This window comes from Cherax quadricarinatus, chromosome 71 (genome assembly GCF_038502225.1).
Source record: "Cherax quadricarinatus isolate ZL_2023a chromosome 71, ASM3850222v1, whole genome shotgun sequence".
In the NCBI taxonomy this organism is placed as follows: Eukaryota; Metazoa; Arthropoda; class Malacostraca; order Decapoda; family Parastacidae; genus Cherax; species Cherax quadricarinatus.
The window spans coordinates 21,168,139-21,193,019 of NC_091362.1; the positions used below are offsets into that span (position 1 = coordinate 21,168,139).

The window sequence follows — 24,881 nt, forward strand, 5'->3', positions numbered from 1 at the left end:
TAATAATAATAATAATAATAATAATAATAATAATAATAATAATAATAGTAATAATAGTAATAATAATAATAATAATAATAATAATAATAATAATAATAATAATGATAATAATAATAATAATAATAGTAATAATAAAAATAATAATAATAATAATAATAATAATAATAATAATAATAATAATAATAATAATAATAATAATAATAATAATAATAATAATAATATAATCTTATTTCAGCATGAAATAATATTTATAGAGAGATGGGTGACATTTTGTTGTGCATACAGAAAGCCCATAGTTATGTATAGCATTTGGTAGTTCTCTTTGAAGACTGAGATAAGTGCAGCCACTTCGAGAGTGTATTACAAGTTAAGCTTATTATTTCGTTGTTTAAGAATAGAGTGGCAAGACTTGGCGTATTTTTTTACTGGCGAAACGTTTCGTCTGATTACAGGAGAATGTAACTGAAGATTCCTGTTTTGCAGGCGAAGCCTTTCGGAAATAAAGGCATGTAAAGTCTTGCACATGTGGCTTATTATAAGTCTTGTCGGTAATGCATGTAAATATGACTCCTGACTAACGAAATCGTAATATCAGGAATACAAACATGACTTATTAATGTCTATGTGTCGTTGTGTATTTCTAGTTTGTCGATCTGTTTGTCTCTGATTGTTTCCCATTAAGCTTTTAATGCCGGAATATTTTCCCTAGTAAGGAGGGATTCGATGGTGAGGAACTCGGGAAAGATAACAGAAAACCAGAAGACCTTCAGGTCGTGTCATTGTGTTGTATGAAGGTGTTACTCACACGTTGTGAGCTACGTACCTAATTACCATGTTAATTATACTAATAAGCATGGAAATGAACAACTTTATTCAAATTAAGGACTGAACACCCTATATTACCACCACACTTATCAAGACTGAGGGATTGAACACCTCAAACTCTCTACTTCAGGTGTCTCCAGTATAATCATCTCTACGTTCGACTGAAAAAAGACATTTGATGCAAATATAACCTTCTCGTGAATAAAGATTCATATGCCTTATTCATCCAAACGAATATTTACTTAATCCAATAGATTATGATATCTTCAAGAGCGGTGCTCCTGTTCACTGTCCAAGAAATTCTCTGCACTATCTTGGATAACTAAGAAAATATAGTTCGTGTATCCATACACTCTTGCCAGTGAAAACTGGAATTTCTTTCTCTTGTGAAGTACAGTGAGATTAAAGTTATCCCATTATATCTACTGTATTACCGTTGAATCTACTGTATTCGTAAATACAGTATTGAGAAAATATTTTTGAAAATATTGGAAGATTGTATTCTTTGTATTTAACATGATTAATAAAGTCGCAATGGGCTGCTAAATTGGTCTGTATATTTTGTCAGATAGAAGGAAACTATATAAATTTTGTATATTCTGAGAAGTATATCTCTCCTGCTGAAAGAATGTATATCTCAGTATATATAAATAACCCATATTCAACAGTACGACAGAAAGTGTTAATATTTTCCGTCTATTTAAAGACACTCTCCTGAGGAAGGTTTCTGGCGAGATCGAAAATATTCGCGATTTTTTTTGTATACTGTTTAGTGTGGTATATTCGTATGTATTAACCACACCGTCAATGTATGCCTCACTCAGTATATGTATGTATATACTTTGATCATTATAGTGGAATTAACGTATTTCTGACTGGTGACAGACAGCTTCAATGGCCCTCGTTCATTCAATGTCTTTTTTTATCCTAATTAATTAGGATGTGCCAGACAACCACAGGGGGAGATGAATGATAACTCTAGGCCTTTCCTGTTGCAATCAACACATCATCAGGTGCTCGTTTTCTTGCAAAAATGAGTAGGGAGTCCCGGCAGATTAGTTCAAGGTAATGTTCTAGCTAGAATGAGTTAGATGTCAGGTAGACCAGTTCTGGCCAGGCCAGGCCAGACCAGACCAGTTATGGTCAGACAGACCATAATATTTCAGCATTAGGATAACGTAGTAATGACCTAGCGAACATAACATTAGAGACACGACATTAGTAACGTGAGATTAGTGCATAAATTAAGAGCGGCTGTTTGTATAGATCATGATGTTTATCTCTTATATATACTTATATATACTTATATATACTTATATATACTTACATATACTTATATATACTTATTTATACTTATATATACTTAGAAACATCTATTATCCTTGAAATTGGGATTCAAGTGTCTTTGTCAATTGTATATGTAACATATAGAGTTAATGATCCTCGTGTAACATATAGAGTTAATGATCCTCGTGTAACATATAGAGTTAATGATCCTCGTGTAACATGTAGAGTTAATGATCCTCGTGTAACATGTAGAGTTAATGATCCTCGTGTAACATGTAGAGTTAATGATCCTCGTGTAACATGTAGAGTTAATGGTCCTCGTATAACATATAGAGTTAATGATCCTCGTGTAACATGTAGAGTTAATGATCCTCGTGTAACATGTAGAGTTAATGATCCTCGTGTAACATGTAGAGTTAATGATCCTCGTGTAACATGTAGAGTTAATGATCCTCGTGTAACATGTAGAGTTAATGATCCTCGTGTAACATGTAGAGTTAATGATCCTCGTATAACATATAGAGTTAATGATCCTCGTGTAACATGTAGAGTTAATGATCCTCGTGTAACATGTAGAGTTAATGATCCTCGTGTAACATGTAGAGTTAATGATCCTCGTGTAACATGTAGAGTTAATGATCCTCGTGTAACATGTAGAGTTAATGTTCCTCGTGTAACATGTAGAGTTAATGATCCTCGTGTAACATGTAGAGTTAATGGTCCTCGTGTAACATATAGAGTTAATGATCCTCGTGTAACATGTAGAGTTAATGATCCTCGTGTAACATGTAGAGTTAATGATCCTCGTGTAACATGTAGAGTTAATGATCCTCGTGTAACATATAGAGTTAATGATCCTCGTGTAACTTATAGAGTTAATGATCCTCGTGTATCACACTTAAAACCAAATAAACCAAAACAAAAGAAGTTCCGTAGATATATACCCTGAAGTGTGTGTATCTCCAAGTGTGCTTTACAAAGACAAGTGAGCAAACACTGGGACATCTTTTTTAGAAAACGTTTCAGTCCTTGGACCTTGATTAAGGTCCTGAGAACTTGATCAAGGTCTCAGGTATTTATTACCAAAGTTTATACCATCACCTAGTGATGGTATGATGTACGGCTGGTGGCGTACAGGTAACAAGTAAAATGTACAGTGAAAGAGAGACATTTCTTGGTGTATATATCCTGAATAGTGTGAGTTCCTGGGGCTTCTCTTGGGTGTAAGGAAGACCTGTCTTACCTATGATGTGATTTGATTTTGTTGTTAGGTTAGTGTGTGTGGACACGAGTGTTATGCAAGATGTGGGAGGTAATTGTGTTGGGTGGCTTGTTCAGTTCTCTCTCTCTCTCTCTCTCTCTCTCTCTCTCTCTCTCTCTCTCTCTCTCTCTCTCTCTCTCTCTCTCTCTCTCTCTCTCTCTCTACTTCCCATATACACACAAAGACACAATCGCAGGGTATATAACTATGTCATTACGAAGAGTCACTGAGAGTTACCTGAGACACAAGTAGGAGGTAATTACAAAGTGTTCCAGTGCAAGCTTGGTTGTTGACACTGCGTTTATTGTTCCATTACTCAGTGAGTAATGGAACAATACAACTCTCTCTCTCTCTGTTAAACGTGATCATCCGCTTCATTAATTAGAGTTACCCGCTGAGCTGACTGTCTTGTGACTGTCGTCGTGGCTAATTGGAATTCTTGATGCTTGGTTGGCAGAGTTCACTGTCGTGATGGTAAACAATAACCTGAAACATTTTATAATTAACCCAGACTTAGAAGTGGTATATATATATATATATATATATATATATATATATATATATATATATATATATATATATATATATATATATATATATATATATATATATATATATATATATATATATATATATATGTCGTGCCGAATATGTAAAACTGGTCAATTAGCAAGAACTCATTTAAAATTACATCTTTTCTGAAATTTTCTTTTATACGTTGAAAGATATATTTTTTTCATTAATGTTAATGTAATTTTTTTTAATTTTGCACCAAAAGAATCTTAGAAAACTTACCTAACCTTATTATAACAAGAACAATTTATTTTAGCCTAACCCAACTAAATATATTTTAGATTTGTTTACAATAATTTAATACTAAACAAACACAGTGAAACATATTTTTTTCGTTAGGTTCAGAATGATTTTGGCGAAATTATTGCATACACAAATTTTTCCTTGTCCTATATGGCAAGATGAGCGTTGCTATTTAAGCCAAGATCGCAAGTTCTGCCTATTCGGCACAACATATATATATATATATAAATATATATATATATATATATATATATATATATATATATATATATATATATATATATATATATATATATATATATATATATATATATATATATATATATATATATATATATATAGTTTGTATGTATATAAACTCATGGTAAAATAAAAAGTAGTTTCCGGATTCCACTGTTGTACGCAGAATATAAAATGCTTCTAAAAAGCTACTGTAAATACGTAACTTGCTGTCATGTAATATTCCGTCCAGACAGCAAATATCTCTCATGTTGGGTTAATACTCCGTAATCCCGTCACAGGAAGAATATTTCCGCTTCTCATGTTACGATAACCACCTGGGCCATGGCTCGAACTTTTAATGTGTTTGATATAAACTTTTTTTTCAAAGTTTAAATCAAATTTGGAGGTGGGAAGTGGCGAGGTTAAATGGATTTCAACCCTCCGTATCAGGCGGGATGCTCGACTGTATCAGGTTAGGTTGAGTGGGTTCTCACCCTCCGTAACAACCTCGATGCTCAACTGTTTCACGACACAGAGTGTGTTTCAGATGTCTTAATAGGATCAGACACTCCACTAGTGAAAGCTTTTGTTTTCTAAGTTATAGATAATAAACTTTTACAAGTGTTGCTGATGAAGTTCAGCTGTCTAGAAATTTAATTAATTTCTTGGGGGCGTAATTATATTTTATTATTTCTAGAAGGTTTCTTAACTGCGGTATCTTAGACGTGACTTTATTTAAAGTCTTTCAGAGGAATACCTTTACTGAGGCGCCTTTAAAGGTGTTTCTTTATTGGTGTGCCTTCATACAGGTCTCCCAAGGAGGGAACTTTACTGAGATCCTTCTCACTGTTGACATGTAAATAAAAATTACGACTTTCATTAACAAAATTTTAAATAAAATTCTTGGAATTTGCTTTGATCATTTCTATAACCTTGTTACTGGTGAAATTATATATATATATATATATATATATATATATATATATATATATATATATATATATATATATATATATATATATATATATATATATATATATATATATGTCGTGCCGAATATGTAAAACTGGTCAATTAGCAAGAACTCATTTAAAATTACATCTTTTCTGAAATTTTCTTTTATACGTTGAAAGATATATTTTTTTCATTAATGTTAATGTAATTTTTTTTAATTTTGCACCAAAAGAATCTTAGAAAACTTACCTAACCTTATTATAACAAGAACAATTTATTTTAGCCTAACCCAACTAAATATATTTTAGATTTGTTTACAATAATTTAATACTAAACAAACACAGTGAAACATATTTTTTTCGTTAGGTTCAGAATGATTTTGGCGAAATTATTGCATACACAAATTTTTCCTTGTCCTATATGGCAAGATGAGCGTTGCTATTTAAGCCAAGATCGCAAGTTCTGCCTATTCGGCACAACATATATATATATATATAAATATATATATATATATATATATATATATATATATATATATATATATATATATATATATATATATATATATATATAGTTTGTATGTATATAAACTCATGGTAAAATAAAAAGTAGTTTCCGGATTCCACTGTTGTACGCAGAATATAAAATGCTTCTAAAAAGCTACTGTAAATACGTAACTTGCTGTCATGTAATATTCCGTCCAGACAGCAAATATCTCTCATGTTGGGTTAATACTCCGTAATCCCGTCACAGGAAGAATATTTCCGCTTCTCATGTTACGATAACCACCTGGGCCATGGCTCGAACTTTTAATGTGTTTGATATAAACTTTTTTTTCAAAGTTTAAATCAAATTTGGAGGTGGGAAGTGGCGAGGTTAAATGGATTTCAACCCTCCGTATCAGGCGGGATGCTCGACTGTATCAGGTTAGGTTGAGTGGGTTCTCACCCTCCGTAACAACCTCGATGCTCAACTGTTTCACGACACAGAGTGTGTTTCAGATGTCTTAATAGGATCAGACACTCCACTAGTGAAAGCTTTTGTTTTCTAAGTTATAGATAATAAACTTTTACAAGTGTTGCTGATGAAGTTCAGCTGTCTAGAAATTTAATTAATTTCTTGGGGGCGTAATTATATTTTATTATTTCTAGAAGGTTTCTTAACTGCGGTATCTTAGACGTGACTTTATTTAAAGTCTTTCAGAGGAATACCTTTACTGAGGCGCCTTTAAAGGTGTTTCTTTATTGGTGTGCCTTCATACAGGTCTCCCAAGGAGGGAACTTTACTGAGATCCTTCTCACTGTTGACATGTAAATAAAAATTACGACTTTCATTAACAAAATTTTAAATAAAATTCTTGGAATTTGCTTTGATCATTTCTATAACCTTGTTACTGGTGAAATTATATATATATATATATATATATATATATATATATATATATATATATATATATATATATATATATATATATATATATATATATATATATATATATATATATATATATATATATATATATATATATATACATATATATATATACATATATATATATATATATACATATATATATATTTTTTATTATCACACCGGCCGATTCCCACCAAGGCAGGGTGGCCCGAAAAAGAAAAACTTTCACCATCATTCACTCCATCACTGTCTTGCCAGAAGGGTGCTTTACACTACAGTTTTTAAACTGCAACATTAACACCCCTCCTTCAGAGTGCAGGCACTGTACTTCCCATCTCCAGGACTCAAGTCCGGCCTGCCGGTTTCCCTGAATCCCTTCATAAATGTTACTTTGCTCACACTCCAACAGCACGTCAAGTATTAAAAACCATTTGTCTCCATTCACTCCTATCAAACACGCTCACGCATGCCTGCTGGAAGTCCAAGCCCCTCGCACACAAAACCTCCTTTACCCCCTCCCTCCAACCCTTCCTAGGCCGACCCCTACCCCGCCTTCCTTCCACTACAGACTGATACACTCTTGAAGTCATTCTGTTTCGCTCCATTCTCTCTACATGTCCGAACCACCTCAACAACCCTTCCTCAGCCCTCTGGACAACAGTTTTGGTAATCCCGCACCTCCTCCTAACTTCCAAACTACGAATTCTCTGCATTATATTCACACCACACATTGCCCTCAGACATGACATCTCCACTGCCTCCAGCCTTCTCCTCGCTGCAACATTCATCACCCACGCTTCACACCCATATAAGAGCGTTGGTAAAACTATACTCTCATACATTCCCCTCTTTGCCTCCAAGGACAAAGTTCTTTGTCTCCACAGACTCCTAAGTGCACCACTCACTCTTTTTCCCTCATCAATTCTATGATTCACCTCATCTTTCATAGACCCATCCGCTGACACGTCCACTCCCAAATATCTGAATACGTTCACCTCCTCCATACTCTCTCCCTCCAATCTGATATTCAATCTTTCATCACCTAATCTTTTTGTTATCCTCATAACCTTACTCTTTCCTGTATTCACCTTTAATTTTCTTCTTTTGCACACCCTACCAAATTCATCCACCAATCTCTGCAACTTCTCTTCAGAATCTCCCAAGAGCACAGTGTCATCAGCAAAGAGCAGCTGTGACAACTCCCACTTTGTGTGTGATTCTTTATCTTTTAACTCCACGCCTCTTGCCAAGACCCTCGCATTTACTTCTCTTACAACCCCATCTATAAATATATTAAACAACCACGGTGACATCACACATCCTTGTCTAAGGCCTACTTTTACTGGGAAAAAATTCCCCTCTTTCCTACATACTCTAACTTGAGCCTCACTATCCTCGTAAAAACTCTTCACTGCTTTCAGTAACCTACCTCCTACACCATACACTTGCAACATCTGCCACATTGCCCCCCTATCCACCCTGTCATACGCCTTTTCCAAATCCATAAATGCCACAAAGACCTCTTTAGCCTTATCTAAATACTGTTCACTTATATGTTTCACTGTAAACACCTGGTCCACACACCCCCTACCTTTCCTAAAGCCTCCTTGTTCATCTGCTATCCTATTCTCCGTCTTACTCTTAATTCTTTCAATTATAACTCTACCATACACTTTACCAGGTACACTCAACAGACTTATCCCCCTATAATTTTTGCACTCTCTTTTATCCCCTTTGCCTTTATACAAAGGAACTATGCATGCTCTCTGCCAATCCCTAGGTACCTTACCCTCTTCCATACATTTATTAAATAATTGCACCAACCACTCCAAAACTATATCCCCACCTGCTTTTAACATTTCTATCTTTATCCCATCAATCCCGGCTGCCTTACCCCCTTTCATTTTACCTACTGCCTCACGAACTTCCCCCACACTCACAACTGACTCTTCCTCACTCCTACAAGATGTTATTCCTCCTTGCCCTATACACGAAATCACAGCTTCCCTATCTTCATCAACATTTAACAATTCCTCAAAATATTCCTTCCATCTTCCCAATACCTCTAACTCTCCATTTAATAACTCTCCTCTCCTATTTTTAACTGACAAATCCATTTGTTCTCTAGGCTTTCTTAACTTGTTAATCTCACTCCAAAACTTTTTCTTATTTTCAACAAAATTTGTTGATAACATCTCACCGACTCTCTCATTTGCTCTCTTTTTACATTGCTTCACCACTCTCTTAACTTCTCTCTTTTTCTCCATATACTCTTCCCTCCTTGCATCACTTCTACTTTGTAAAAACTTCTCATATGCTAACTTTTTCTCCCTTACTACTCTCTTTACATCATCATTCCACCAATCGCTCCTCTTCCCTCCTGCACCCACTTTCCTGTAACCACAAACTTCTGCTGAACACTCTAACACTACATTTTTAAACCTACCCCATACCTCTTCGACCCCATTGCCTATGCTCTCATTAGCCCATCTATCCTCCAATAGCTGTTTATATCTTACCCTAACTGCCTCCTCTTTTAGTTTATAAACCTTTACCTCTCTCTTCCCTGATGCTTCTATTCTCCTTGTATCCCATCTACCTTTTACTCTCAGTGTAGCTACAACTAGAAAGTGATCTGATATATCTGTGGCCCCTCTATAAACATGTACATCCTGAAGTCTACTCAACAGTCTTTTATCTACCAATACATAATCCCACAAACTACTGTCATTTCGCCCTACATCATATCGTGTATACTTATTTATCCTCTTTTTCTTAAAATATGTATTACCTATAACTAAACCCCTTTCTATACAAAGTTCAATCAAAGGGCTCCCATTATCATTTACACCTGGCACCCCAAACTTACCTACCACACCCTCTCTAAAAGTTTCTCCTACTTTAGCATTCAAGTCCCCTACCACAATTACTCTCTCACTTGGTTCAAAGGCTCCTATACATTCACTTAACATCTCCCAAAATCTCTCTCTCTCCTCTGCATTCCTCTCTTCTCCAGGTGCATACACGCTTATTATGACCCACTTCTCGCATCCAACCTTTACTTTAATCCACATAATTCTTGAATTTACACATTCATATTCTCTTTTCTCCTTCCATAACTGATCATTTAACATTACTGCTACCCCTTCCTTTGCTCTAACTCTCTCAGATACTCCAGATTTAATCCCATTTATTTCCCCCCACTGAAACTCTCCTACCCCCTTCAGCTTTGTTTCGCTTAGGGCCAGGACATCCAACTTCTTTTCATTCATAACATCAGCAATCATCTGTTTCTTGTCATCCGCACTACATCCACGCACATTTAAGCAACCCAGTTTTATAAAGTTTTTCTTCTTCTCTTTTTTAGTAATTGTATACAGGAGAAGGGGTTACTAGCCCATTGCTCCCGGCATTTTAGTCGCCTCATACGACACGCATGGCTTACGGAGGAAAGATTCTTTTCCACTTCCCCATGGACAATAGAAGAAATAAAAAGAACAAGAGCTATTTAGAAAAAGGAGAAAAACCTAGATGTATGTATATATATATATATGCATGTGCGTGTCTATGAAGTGTGACCAAAGTGTAAGTAGGAGTAGCAAGATATCCCTGTTATCTTAGCGTGTTTATGAGACAGAAAAAGAAACCAGCAATCCTACCATCATGCAAAACAGTTACAGGTTTTTGTTTCACAGTCATCTGGCAGGACGGTAGTACTTCCCTGGGTGGTTGCTGTCTACCAACCTACTATATATATATATATATATATATATATATACATATATATATATATATATATATATATATATATATATATATATATATATATATATATATATATATATATATATATATATATATATATATATATATATATATAGAGAGAGAGAGAGAGAGAGAGAGAGAGAGAGAGAGAGAGAGAGAGAGAGAGAGAGAGAGAGAGAGAGAGAGAGAGCTATAGAGAGGGGGGAGTAGCCAGTCCTTCCCTCTCTCTCTCTGTGCTCACCCACGCTGACAGAGACACATACCTTCGGGACAACACCAACCAAGCAAGGAAATGCTTCAATTACCTGCTGGTTCCCAACACACGAGTTCTGCTTGTCCACGTCGACAGTATGCAAACTAGACTTCAGATCAGCGTTGGTTCACTTGTTACTGCCTTCAGGCAGCTGAAGCGAGATGAACGGCATTTACCATTTATCAGTGATACTACACAAGTAAACGTAAATACTAGATATCTTGAGATAACCTCTCCTAGTACACTAGCTAGTTTATATATATATAGATAGATAGATAGATACATACATACATACATAAATTCCGAATATATTAACGAACACATGATTTGTATTCTCTTCTAGCCCTCCTCCCCCACACACATATTTATAAATACAGTTATAACGTGATTAATATAGCCTGGAAACTATTATCATATAAATGGCACGGCGGATATATTTTCGGTCTAATATTTATTCCCACTCGAATACCATGAGAACGTATTTATATTGAATTTATATAAATGGCCCCAAAAAAACTTTTCTCACCAATTAATTGCGAGTGCAGTGACTAGTTTCGTACCTGGATAGATTGCACCCGGTGCCTCTGTAATTATATATATCGTAAATCTCAATAACATTCCTTCGTTTCAGTACTCGGATGCCACCGTTGAAATATATTATTTCCATTTGACGCTGAAAACAGAAACTAGGTCAGTTGAAGTCGGGGAATGATTTATGAGGGATGACTCTCTTTTATTTTAAGGTATGAGGTTACTGGCTCTGGTGGCCTGGTGGTTAACGCTCTCGCTTCACACGGTGAGGGCCTGGGTTCGATTCCCAGCCAGAGTAGAAACATTGGACGTGTTTCTTTCCACCTGTTGTCTATGTTCCCCATCAGTAAAATGGGTACCTGGGTGTTAGTCGACTGGTGTGGGTCGCATCCTGGGACACTGACCTAAGGAGGCCTGGTCACAGACCGGGCCGCGGGGGCGTTGACCCCCGGAACTCTCTCCAGATAAACTCCAGATAAACTGGAGCGTTTCACTCGTTTTACTCTGCACGAGTGAAAACGAGCTTTATCCCGGAAAAATAGATACAAATGGAGTATAGTGAGATCATTTATTGACATTTCGCCCATATAAATAAATGTTCCCGGGTAGAATGTTATCGTACACAACAATGTACACAATGGACCGTCCCGTGCAGGTTGGTTTCTAACATAACCTACCCAACATTCTCCATTTGACTTTCCACACTATATTTGCTCATGTGCTCTTTACCCAGGTAGATCTGTACGTGACCTGATAAATCTCACTGTGTGGGCGAAACGTAGTCAGTAAAATATCGCAGTATACTGTATGTATGTCTATTTTTCCCATCCCGTCGGTATTTTATACCATTTATCTCCAGAAGTTTATCACAGTTGAGCTCCACTGTAGTAGTGGGAAAAGACACAGAATGGTCTTCTCCCTAGCATATGATGGAAACGTTTCGGTGCTGAGCTAAAGTCGTGGTTTGAAAAGTGACAGATGCAGTTCAGTGTAGATAAATGCCAAGTCCTAATTCTTGAGACTCAAAGATTAAGTTCCAGTATTTACTCATTTATCTTCTTATGAAAAAAATATTGGTCAGCATCAGTTATTAAAGTTTGTAATCATACTGCGAAAAATGTTTTAAACGTTCTGCTTATTGGAGACGATACTCGTGAGTGTCAGGTCAGACCTGAAGGTAGTTCACGCAATGGTTAGGTCAGAACACGAAGACAGGGCTACACCAGGGTCATGCAGTGCTTAGATCAAGACAGGTCCCCAAACCAGGGTCATGTAATGGTTAGGTCAAGACAGGTCCCCAAACCAGGGTCATGTAATGGTTAGGTCAAGACAGGTCCCCAAACCAGGGTCATACAATGGTTATGTCAAGACAGGTCCCCAAACCAGGGTCATGCATCAAGGCAGAAGGGCTCGTCACCTATCCAGTAGGAGCACTACGAAGGGTCTAAGTGGCCTTCACCTCCACTTTTGTTCTCATGTTCACCCACGGTCTCTAAATCCTGCAAGTGACATCAAAGTAACCTGAGACCAAGAATTTCCCTCGTCTTCACTACACACACACAGTTACCCAAACACTATATGACGGCTATATAAAAAAAATACATCCAAACTATATTGCTTAAATGTCACTATCACGAGTCCGGTTACAGCTTAAACTTTTGTGTTGAAATTTCTTGGGCTGGCACAGAGGGCGTAGATTTCCAACATAAAAGTATCGGATAAATTTCCAAAGGCTTTACCAGCCGCTGGAGTTGCGGTTAAAGTGGACCTTCACGACCCATGTTACTAGGTCGTAGTTCTGGTGGTGGCGTCGTGGCCGCTTACACTTCTCGTGATGGCTGGTGTAGCCACCAGGAATCTTACATCAGATATAGAGATCAACGGAGAAGCATTTGGCTCGCGGCGGTAACGGATATAAAGCTAAATATTACTGACAAGTAGAGGAAAAACGCGTAAAATGTTTTGGTCATGGGACTAAGGCTTCAAGACTGAAGGTCCAAAGATCGAAGGTTTCAAGACTGAAGGTCCCAAGACCGAAGGTTTCAAGATTGAAGGTCTCAAGATCAAAGTTTTCAAGACTGAAAGTCCCAAGACCGAAGGTTTCAAAACTGAAGGTCCCAAGACCAAAGGTTTCAAGACTGAAGGTCCCAGAACACAAGGTCTTAAGACCGATGGCCCCAAAACTATGGCTCCAAGACGGAAGGTCCCGGGACCGAAGGTCTCAAAACCGAAGGTTCCAAGAACTAAAGTCCAGCAAGTGAGGGCTCAAGGACCGAAACATATTTATTTAACATGTCCTAAAGAGAGAAATATTTTGTCTTTTTTCCATCTCAACCGAGAGTCCCGGGTTCGATCCCCGGGTTAGTTACCTACCAGTAAACAGGTAACCGGGTGATGGTCAGTGTTGCTGGTGGCATCCTGGGGAACAGAAACCAGAAACCCATCGGAAGGTAAAAAAAAAACACATAAAACAAAAACATAAACCCAAGAAAGGTAAGAATGGAGGAACACTGCAGCAGGCCTACTGGCCTATAATTTTTTTCTGTTCTTAGGTTCTTATCCCCAGGATGCCACCCACAACAGTTGACTAACGCCCATGCACCTGTTTTCTATGTGAACAGAGGCAGCAGTTGCAGGTGTAATTCCGAATTAGCGCAACCTCTATTAGCACCAAACCCGAGTGGGTCATTCAGAGAAGGCTCGATCCTCCGTACCCTAGTTGCAGCCCGGTGTCTGGTCAACCAGACTGTTAATTATCGCATTAGTAGCACCAAGATGATTACGACCAGGCTGGTACACGCAGCGAGCCTGGTGCTTCGAGGTTCATTCTTCGGGGGAATGAAGACGATTTCAGGTTCAGTCAACGGCGTGAATGACAGCACCAACAGAAGTAACGGTAATACTGAAAGCACCGTTAGAACAAATGGTAACTATGACAACAGTGAAGTTCTTGCCTGTTTGAAAGGTCGTTCTCAAATAGGTCCCTGTTTACGTATTTTGCAACAATTACTGTCTGAGCCCTGGTCATTGACCGGACCGCGGGGGCGTTGATCCCCGGAATACCCTCCAGGTTGACTCCAGGTAGACACACATACACACACACACACACACACACACACACACACACACACACACACACACACACACACACACACGACCAATAGACACGGAAGAACAAAAAACTTAACTGACAGATATAGATGAACAGGTAGAGCACCAGCAAGTCCTCCAGATACTCTCAGTAACACCAGGAGAACAGAGAGAACACCACCAAGTCCTCCAAACACAGAAACAACCTGCAAATCGAGCAGTTCCGAATACGAAGGTGTTCGGTTTCCGATAAACGTTTAAAAGGGCAATCATTCGATTTTTTTTCGATATTATGGTTGTCGTGGAAGACCAATATTTTTGTGGTGTGATGTTGAAATGTGGTTGCTGTTGTTGTTGTGGTGGTGGCGGTTGTTGTTGTTTGTGTAGTGGTGGTTATTGCGGTTGCTGTTGTTGTAATAACTGTTGTGATGGTGGTGGAGTTTTAAGTGTGTTGTTCTATAGGGCGGATAATGTTAAGGTTGGATAATTGGTTGTTAAGTTGGTGAAGACTCGTAGCACGAAGCTTTATAGAGGGGTACGTGAATTGACGAAGCTCTATTCAGAAGGCAAATATATTAGAGCTCTATACAGAATGAAACATGATTCGGAAAAATTCTAATCGTATCAAAATGTGACTTAATAAAGCTCTATACATAACAAAGGATGACTTGATGAAGCCCAGCACAGAGGGATGCATGATAAAGCTCTACGCGGAGTGAAAGATGACTTGAAGCTCTATATGGAGTAAGCGATGGCTTGGTAAAGCTCTACACGGAATGAAATATGACGTGATAAAGCTCTACACGGAGTGAAAGAAAGCTTGATAAAGCTCTACACGAAGTGAAAGATGGCTTGATAAAGCTCTACATGAAGTGAAATATGACTCGATGAAGCTCTACACGGAGTGAAACATGACTTGACAAAGCTCTACAAGGAGGGGGAAACATGATAAAGCTCTACAAAGAAAGGAAGAAGCATTAGATGAAGCTCTACACAGAGAAACGCGTCTTGATAAAGCTCTACACAGAGTGAAACCCTGAGATAAAGCTCTACACAGAGTGAAACCCTGAGATAACGCTCAGAGTGAAGCACGACTTGATAAAGCTCTCTCACAGAGTGCCAGTGAGCAGCTGCATCCAGCCTGACATCTGGGAGACCAGAGACGTAATTTAGAGCGCGGAGAACTGAGATCCCAGGAGCTTCGGGTTCCTGGAGAAACCGTACGGGGGGTTTAACCCTATTCATAAAACAGTAGAATTCAGTGGTTTTTAACCCTACCAGGTGCTGTATTACAGCTGCCAGACGGCTGTTCTCTCTTTATTGACTTCTAGAGGAGTTACTCTCTCTCTCTCTCTCTCTCTCTCTCTCTCTCTCTCTCTCTCTCTCTCTCTCTCTCTCTCTCTCTCTCTCTCTCTCTCTCTCTCTCTCTCTCTCTCTCTCTCTCTCTCTCTCTCTCTCTCTCTCTCTCTCTTCCTGTCTTGGACTTCCTCTTTATTTGTGTGTGTGCTTCTCGGTGTTTTTATTGGTCTCTGCTTTATTGTCTGCCTCCTGACATGGCTTTTGTTTACGGGATAAAGTAGGTCGGGACGAGACTTTTTTTTATTTGTTGTTGTTGTTGTTTGTGACGGTTGTTAGTGGTTGTTACTCTGGTTGTTTCTGAGTGCTGCTTGTGGTCGCTGTTGTTTGTGACTGTTGTTTGTGTTTTGCGTAATAAAAAAATAGTAAGTAAGACTTGGCACAATATCTAAGCTCAATGAAATAATAGACACACATACACACACACACACACACATACACACACACACACACACACACACACACACACACACACACACACACACACAGACACACACACACACATACACACACACACACACACACACACACACACACACACACACACACACACACACACACACACACACACACACACACACACACACACATACATACACACACACACACATACATACACACACACACACATACATACATACACACACACACACATACACACACACACACACACACACACACACACACACACACACACACACACACACACACACACACACACATACATACATACACACACACACACATACATACACACACACATACATACACACACACACACATACACACACACACACACACACACACACACACACACACACACACACACACACACACACACACACACACACACTGGAGGATAGGAGAGATAGGAGGGACATGATAACGACATATACAATACTGAGAGGAATTGACAAGGTGGACAAAGACAGGATGTTCCAGAGATTGGACACAGTAACAAGGGGACACAGTTGGAAGTTGAAGACACAGATGAATCACAGGGATGTCAGGAAGTATTTCTTCAGTCACAGAGTAGTTAGGAAGTGGAATAGTTTGAGAAGCGATGTAGTGGAGGCAGGATTCATACATGGCTTTAAGCAGAGGTATGATAAAGCTCACGGTTCAGGGAGAGTGACCTAGTAGCAACCAGTGAAGAGGAGGGCCAGGAGCTATGACTCGATCCCTGCAACCACAACTAGGTGAGTACACACAATCGGCCTGACGACACTGGAGGACCGAAGGGTTATGGGAGACATGATAACGACATATAAAATACTGAGAGGAATTGACAAGGTGGACAGAGACAGGATGTTCGAGAGATGGGACACAGCAACAAGGTCACAACTGGAAGTTGAAGACTCAGATGAGTCAGAGGGATGTTAGGAAGTATTTCTTCAGTCATAGAGTTGGCAGGAAGTGGAACAGTCTGGAAAGTGATGTAGCAGAGACAGGATCCATACATAGTTTTAAGACGAGGTTTGACGAAGCTAATGGAGCAGGAAGAGAGAGGACCTAGTGGCAGTCAGTGAAGAGGCGGGGCCAGGAGCTTTGACTCAACCCATGCAACCACAAATAGGTGAGTACACACACACACACACACACACACACACACACACATTCTCTCTCTCTCTATCTCTCTCTCTCCATATATATATATATATATATATATATATATATATATATATATATATATATATATATATATATATATATATATATATATATATATATATATATATATATATATATATATATTATTGTGCCCACGAACGAGTGGAACTGATCAATAACAGCACTGCGACTAGCCACGGACTCGAACCCATGCTGCTTTGGCCTGCCTCATGGTGGGCGATTAAGGCGTCATAAGTTTTCGCCCACCATGAGGCAGGCCAAAGCAGCATGGGTTCGAGTCCTTGGCTAGTCGCAGTATTGTTATTGATATATATATATATATATATATATATATATATATATATATATATATATATATATATATATATATATATATATATAAAACGAACACTTTACATACAGCTGGATTCCTCTGAATACCTTCCAACCCTAACTTAACTAGTGCAACAGACGCATATTTCTTATACAATAATAGTGTTTATGGGACGTACAGTAGGTTGATTACGTATAACTGTGTCGTTTCAGCTTGTTATGGAGCCTCGCCACAGAGGGGCAGCACTTAACGATGGGGCGTTTCTCTTGTTATATCTTGGTGCAACTTATTTACATACGTTTTAACTTGGTCATTATGGAGCTAAGAGGATGTCCTTGTTAGGTATAATGTTTGTGACTGTTGGGGAAAGAGATAGAGAGAGACAGAGGCGGAGGAACAGAGGGCAACAGACAGAGGGACAAGGAGCAAGAGAGATAGTGGGGGTGTCAGAGGGACACAGTGAGTCAGACGGAGGAACAGAGAGCAAGAGACAGAGACAGAGGGACACTGAGACACAATGACAGAGGGACAGAGAGCAAGAGATAAATATAGGGAAAAAGAGAGACAGGGAGAGAGACAGGCTGAGGGACAGAGACGGAGGGAGAGAGGAAGAAAGAGAGCAAGGAAAGCCTGTGGTGTATTGGTTAACATTCTCGTTTCTCCAGAAAGAGGCCCTAAATCCCAGGCAGAGAATGACAATTTAGGTGAAAGTTTCTTGATTTCAATAGCGTGTGTGCAGCCGGCGGCGTCCAGGAAGCCTAGATGAAAGGAAACCAGTGAGGCTGGTGTGCCAGCCGGAGTATGATAGCACCGAGATGAGGTTAGTAAAAACGACACTTTGTAGGGGAAAAATGCCGAGATTGAAGCTCGCGTTCCAGCTGTTGTAGTTGACATGAGAGACAGCTGTCCAGGAAGTGCGAGGAATATTGACAGATATATCGGTAGTTATACTTTACGTCTTGATGACTTTGTAAAAACTTTTCTCTAATTAATTCTTTCGTGTGATGTTGGAGTGATGGTGTAAGGTTTTCAGTGTGTGTGTGTGTGTGTGTGTGTGTGTGTGTGTGTGTGTGTGTGTGTGTGTGTGTGTGTGTATACTCACCTAATACTCACCTAATTGTGGTTGTAAGGGTCGAGACTCAGCTCCTGGCCTCTCCTCTTAACTGACCGCTACTGGGTCCTCCCTCTCCTTGCTCCATGAGCTTTATCATACCTCGTCTTAAAACTATGTGTGGCTCCTGCCTCCACTACATCGCTTGCCAGATTATTCCACTTTCTAGCAACTCTGTGGCTGAAGAAATACTTCCTAACATCCCTGTGACTCATCTGAGTCTTCAACTTCCAATTGTCACCCCTAGTATCTGTGTCCCATCTCTGGAACATCTTGTCTGTGTGTGTGTGTGTGTGTGTGTGTGTGTACTCACCTATTTGTACTCACCTATTTGTGGTTACAGGGGTCGATTCACAGCTCCTGGCCCCGCCTCTTCACTGATTGCTACTAGGTCCTCTCTCTCCCTGCTCCATGAGCTTTATCATACCTTGCCTTAAAACTATGTATAAATCCCCGCCCCCACTACTTCACTTTCTAGGCTATGTGTGTGTGTGTGTGTGTGTGTGTGTGTGTGTGTGTGTGTGTGTGTGTGTGTGTGTGTGTGTGTGTATACTCACCTAATACTCACCTAATTGTGGTTGTAAGGGTCGAGACTCAGCTCCTGGCCTCTCCTCTTAACTGACCGCTACTGGGTCCTCCCTCTCCTTGCTCCATGAGCTTTATCATACCTCGTCTTAAAACTATGTGTGGCTCCTGCCTCCACTACATCGCTTGCCAGATTATTCCACTTTCTAGCAACTCTGTGGCTGAAGAAATACTTCCTAACATCCCTGTGACTCATCTGAGTCTTCAACTTCCAATTGTCACCCCTAGTATCTGTGTCCCATCTCTGGAACATCTTGTGTGTGTGTGTGTGTGTGTGTGTGTGTGTGTGTGTGTGTGTGTGTGTGTGTGTGTGTGTGTGTGTGTGTGTGTGTGTGTGTGTGTGTGTGTGTGTGTGTGTGTGTGTAATATCTTACAGGAACAAGACAGATGGAAAACAACTCCTATTATTCCCTCACAAACACGAACATAAATAATTTTCTGTTTTTTTCCCTTCACAGACACTTTTATCCTGAGTCCTGATTCTCCCAGAAGCGAGACGTTTGTCTCTAAATCTCTAATTAAGGAGATAATCCTCGGCCGACGGCCCTAAGATACGGTCTAACACTGGTTAATTAAGGGAGAAATGCCAGGTATGTAGCATTGTACAGCCTTAAGCGCTGACGTCAGTTGGGTACTGCGCTGACGTCAGTTGGGTACTGCGCTGACGTCAGTTGGTACAACAATACTGCAGTGACTACAGCACCCAACTACTTCTACTGCTACTACTATTACTACTATTTCTACTGTTACTACTATTACTAATACTGCTACCACTAGTACTTTCGCAACTATTACTACTACTGTCACAACAACTACTACTACTATTGTTATTAACTGGGTTGGCTCGTTGTCAACGGATATTCCTGACGCAGATGCTAAACAAACACCAGGTTCCTGTTTATTGCAATATATCCCAGGGTAGCATCAAAGTGTCTGTACAGTTGATTCCTATATGACTCCATTATCTTCGTGCTCACGGCTTCACCGAGTGGCTTGTTCCATTCTCATTTTACTCTTCTTTGTAAACAATACTCTATATGCGTTCATGTTGCATCCCTTGCCTCGGAGTCTCATTTCATTATTTCGTGTTATTGACTACTTTAGCAGTACTAGTAGGTTTTTCTGTTTGAAAAAGTGAAAGCCATTGAGGTTTGAATGCGATCTACTTGTGTTTTCAGTTTCCTATAAGTTTTTGTTATGATGGTTTAGAATGAGAAACATATGCAACATTTAGGAATTTTTACTGAGGAAACGTTTCGCCAGCCAGTGGCTTCATTAGTCCATTACAGAGAAGAACAGTGGAAGATGAAGGAGGAGAATGAGGTAATGAGAAGGAGGCAATGAGAAGGAGGCAATTGACTCCAGGCTGAGGGACTGATTACCTCATTCTCTTTCTCATCTTTGACCTTTCTCTGCATTGGACTGAAGAAGCCACTGGTTGGCGAAATGTTCCCTTAATAAAGAGTTCCGAATACTGCACAGATGTCCCTAAGCGTCTTCACGTGTTTTCTTTCTGAGTGAAGGTACGAGTGTAGTGACCCTTCACAGTACCCACGCAGGTATGTCTTCTTGGTTTATGTAATTTAGAGACCGAAGTCGAACGGCGTATTCAAGATGCGATCTGACGTGTGTTAACTTTTACTCTTAGTGGGTGAACGATGTGGCATCTTCGTACTCACCTATTTGTGGCTGTAGGGGTCGATTCACAGCTACTGCCCCCCCCCCCTATAACGTTCTGTTATAACTGGCGGGCAGGTTGTCTGGTCCCCCTAACTTGTTAACGTTCAAGTTATATATATATATATATATATATATATATATATATATATATATATATATATATATATATATATATATATATATATATATATATATATATATATATATATATATATATATATATATATATATATATATATATATATATATATATATATAATGATCAATGACCACGAACAGTGGTATTGATCATACAACATGCACTAGCAGGACTCAATGCTGCTTTGGCCTGCCTCATGGTGGGCAGGCCAAAGCAGCATGAGTTCAGTCTACTAGTGCATGTTGATTATATATATATATATATATATATATATATATATATATATATATATATATATATATATATATATATATATAGAGAGAGAGAGAGAGAGAGAGAGAGAGAGAGAGAGAGAGAGAGAGACAGACAGACAGACAGACAGAGAGACAGACAGACAGACAGACAGACAGACAGACAGACAGACAGACAGACAGACAGACAGACACAGACAGACAGACAGACAGACAGACAGACAGACAGAGACAGAGACAGAGAGAGAGAGAAAAACTATTTGGAACAGACAGGTAGAACGAGGGAAGGGGAAACAACTACTCAGTGTTTATTTATGAGATGGAGGCTAAGCAATAAGGAGCAATAATGTGATGGAACCGCCAGGTGTGAAGAAGAATAATGGGATGGAAGAGCCAGGCGTGAGGGAATGGGAAGTTGAGATAAAGGTGTGAAATCAAGGGTGTTGGAGAATATATATAAGACAGGTGTGATGGAGTGTACATGTATAATGATGGAGAAGACAGGTGTGATGGAGTGTACATGTATAATGATGGAGAAAACAGGTGTGATGGAGTGTGCATGTATAATGATGGAGAAGACAGGTGTGATGGAGTGTGCATGTATAATGATGGAGAAGACAGGTGTGATGGAGTGTGCATGTATAATGATGGAGAAGACAAGTGTGATGGAGTGTGCATGTATAATGATGGAGAAGACAGGTGTGATGGAGTGTGCATGTATAATGATGGAGAAGACAAGTGTGATGGAGTGTGCATGTATAATGATGGAGAAGACAAGTGTGATGGAGTGTACATGTATAATGATAGAAAAATGTGTGTTAATTGGCAGACAGTCAAAGGGAATTATGACGTAATGTATAATGTAACTGATGCTGTGGAGGAGGAGGAACAAGAGAAAGAGGAACAGGAACAAGAGGAGGAGGAACAGAGACAGGAGAAGGAGGAGGAACAGGAACAAGAGGAGGAGGAATAGGAACAGGACGAGGAGGAGGAGGAGGAGGAGGAGGAACAGGAACAGAAGAAACATGAAAAGGAGAAACAGGAACAGGAATAAGAGGAACAGGAGCAGATGAAGATCTAAACAATTATTCTCGGATTTACAATCTTGTCTCTGATTCCAGGTTCTACTGAAGACCATCTTCAAAAAGGTAAAAACAAAATTGATATGCATTTAGATGCAGATTTATTCGTAAAATCCAGGATTCGGAAAAAATTCGAGAAAAAATGTACTGATATTCACAAATTTCAGTATTTTTGGAATTTTTTTTTTTTTTTTGAGCTCCTCTGATTCAGTTTTGTGTTATTTCTTATTTAATTATTGAAAATAAGTGATCATGACCCAGAATAAGAATACTGAAGGAAAAGAATCTGTAAGAGAAGCTGCAAGAACCACCACTGAGCTAAATAAGGAACTTCAGAACAGGGAAATGGAATACGTCTCTCTGAGCTTGTCAGGGAATATGACATGTCAACATCTAACCTATTATCTTTAATAAAAAAATAACTCCAGTGGGAACAGGAATTAAAATTGCTACAGTGTTCATGTGTGATTTCTTGATTGTACGTGTTGTTTTATAAGTTTAATTAACTGATATTTTGACTTAAAAATGGTTTGTGAAAATTCACTTCCGAGGTCTGGAACGAATTAATCCAATATTCAGAAAATTCAATATTCAGAACACTCTCGTTAACTAATTAATTCGTAATACAGAGGTTCTACTGTAAGAGTTTTTAAAGCAGGCAGGGGAGTTTAATAACAAGGGGAAGGAAGATGGCAGGGCAGGGGGCAGGGAGCAGGGGGCAGTGGGCAGGGGTTAGAGGGCAGGGAGCAAGGAAATATAATAGCAGGGATCCAGAAAGCTGAATCCGCATTTTAAGAAAATTTAATGTCTTGCTAGGAGGTAAGTGTCAGGCTCCTGACAGTAGGTGAGTGTCAGGCTCCTGACAGTAGGTGAGTGTCAGGCTCCTGACAGTAGGTGAGTGTCAGGCTCCTGACAGTAGGTGAGTGTCAGGCTCCTGACAGTACGTGAGTGTCAGGCTCCTGACAGTAGGTAAGTGTCAGGCTCCTGACAGTAGGTGAGTGTCAGGCTCCTGACAGTACGTGAGTGTCAGGCTCCTGACAGTAGGTGAGTGTCAGGCTCCTGACAGTAGGTGAGTGTCAGGCTCCTGACAGTACGTGAGTGTCAGGCTCCTGACAGTACGTGAGTGTCAGGCTCCTGACAGTAGGTAAGTGTCAGGCTCCTGACAGTAGGTGAGTGTCAGGCTCCTGACAGTACGTGAGTGTCAGGCTCCTGACAGTAGGTAAGTGTCAGGCTCCTGACAGTAGGTGAGTGTCAGGCTCCTGACAGTACGTGAGTGTCAGGCTCCTGACAGTAGGTGAGTGTCAGGCTCCTGACAGTAGGTGAGTATCAGGCTCCTGACAGTAGGTGACTGTCAGGTTCTTGAAGGTAGGTAAGTGTCAGGTTCTTGACAGTAGGTGGCTGTCAGGCTCCTGACCGTAGGTGACTGTCAGGTTCTTGAAGGTAGGTAAGTGTCAGGTTCTTGACAGTAGGTGGCTGTCAGGCTCCTGACAGTAGGTGACTGTCAGGTTCTTGACAGTAGGTAAGTGCCAGGTTCTTGACTGTAGGTGACTGTCAGGTTCTTGAAGGTAGGTAAGTGTCAGGTTCTTGACAGTAGGTAAGTGCCAGGTTCTTGACTGTAGGTGACTGTCAGGTTCTTGAAGGTAGGTGACTGTCATGTTCTTGACAGTAGGTAAGTGCCAGGTTCTTGACTGTAGGTGACTGTCAGGTTCTTGGCTGTAGGTGACTGTCAGGCTCCTGACAGTCAGGGTTCTGATGTCACCAGATACATTGAAGTGGATTATTAAATGGGTTTAAATTTTGGCTACTCCTCCTCCTCTTCCTCCTCCTCTTCCTCCTTCTCCTCATATTCCTACTATTACTACCGTTACTACTATTACTACTACTACTCCTCTTCATTTTTTCTTTCTTCTATTATTATTATTATTATTATTATTATTATTATTATTATTATTATTATTTGTTGTTATTATTGTTTTGTATTATTATTGTGTGTGTATTTTATTATTATTATTATTATTATTATTATTGTTATTATTATTATTATTATCATTTCTACTAATACTAATACTACGATTATTATTACTCATACTCTCTCTCTCTCTCTCTCTCTCTCTCTCTTTCTCTCTCTCTCTCTCTCTCTCTCTCTCTCTCTCTCTGTCTCTCTCTCTCTCTCTCTCTCTCTCTCTCTCTCTCTCTCACACACACACCTCCACCAACACACTGAAAGACAAACATAAAAGAAAATATATCTCAGTTTCTTGAAATTAAAAATAGCCAGTAAAGAAAAAAAAATTTCGTAGAGAAATAAAACAAGC

General features: G+C 39.2%; 1 protein-coding gene across 2 annotated transcripts in view; it reads right to left on the reverse strand.

Moving 5' to 3' along the window:
- LOC128700371 (gonadotropin-releasing hormone receptor) overlaps nucleotides 1-24,881 on the reverse strand; it is a 71,907-nt gene that overhangs the window by 43,599 nt on the left and 3,427 nt on the right. The window contains exon 1 of one of the 2 annotated variants that reach the window (XM_053793532.2): nucleotides 3,611-3,851. The exons of the other annotated variant lie outside the window; for it this stretch is intronic. The gene's annotated coding sequence lies outside the window, so the exon portion shown is untranslated. Of the gene's footprint in view, nucleotides 1-3,610; nucleotides 3,852-24,881 lie in introns of those variants that run through there. 2 annotated transcript variants of the gene reach the window in all.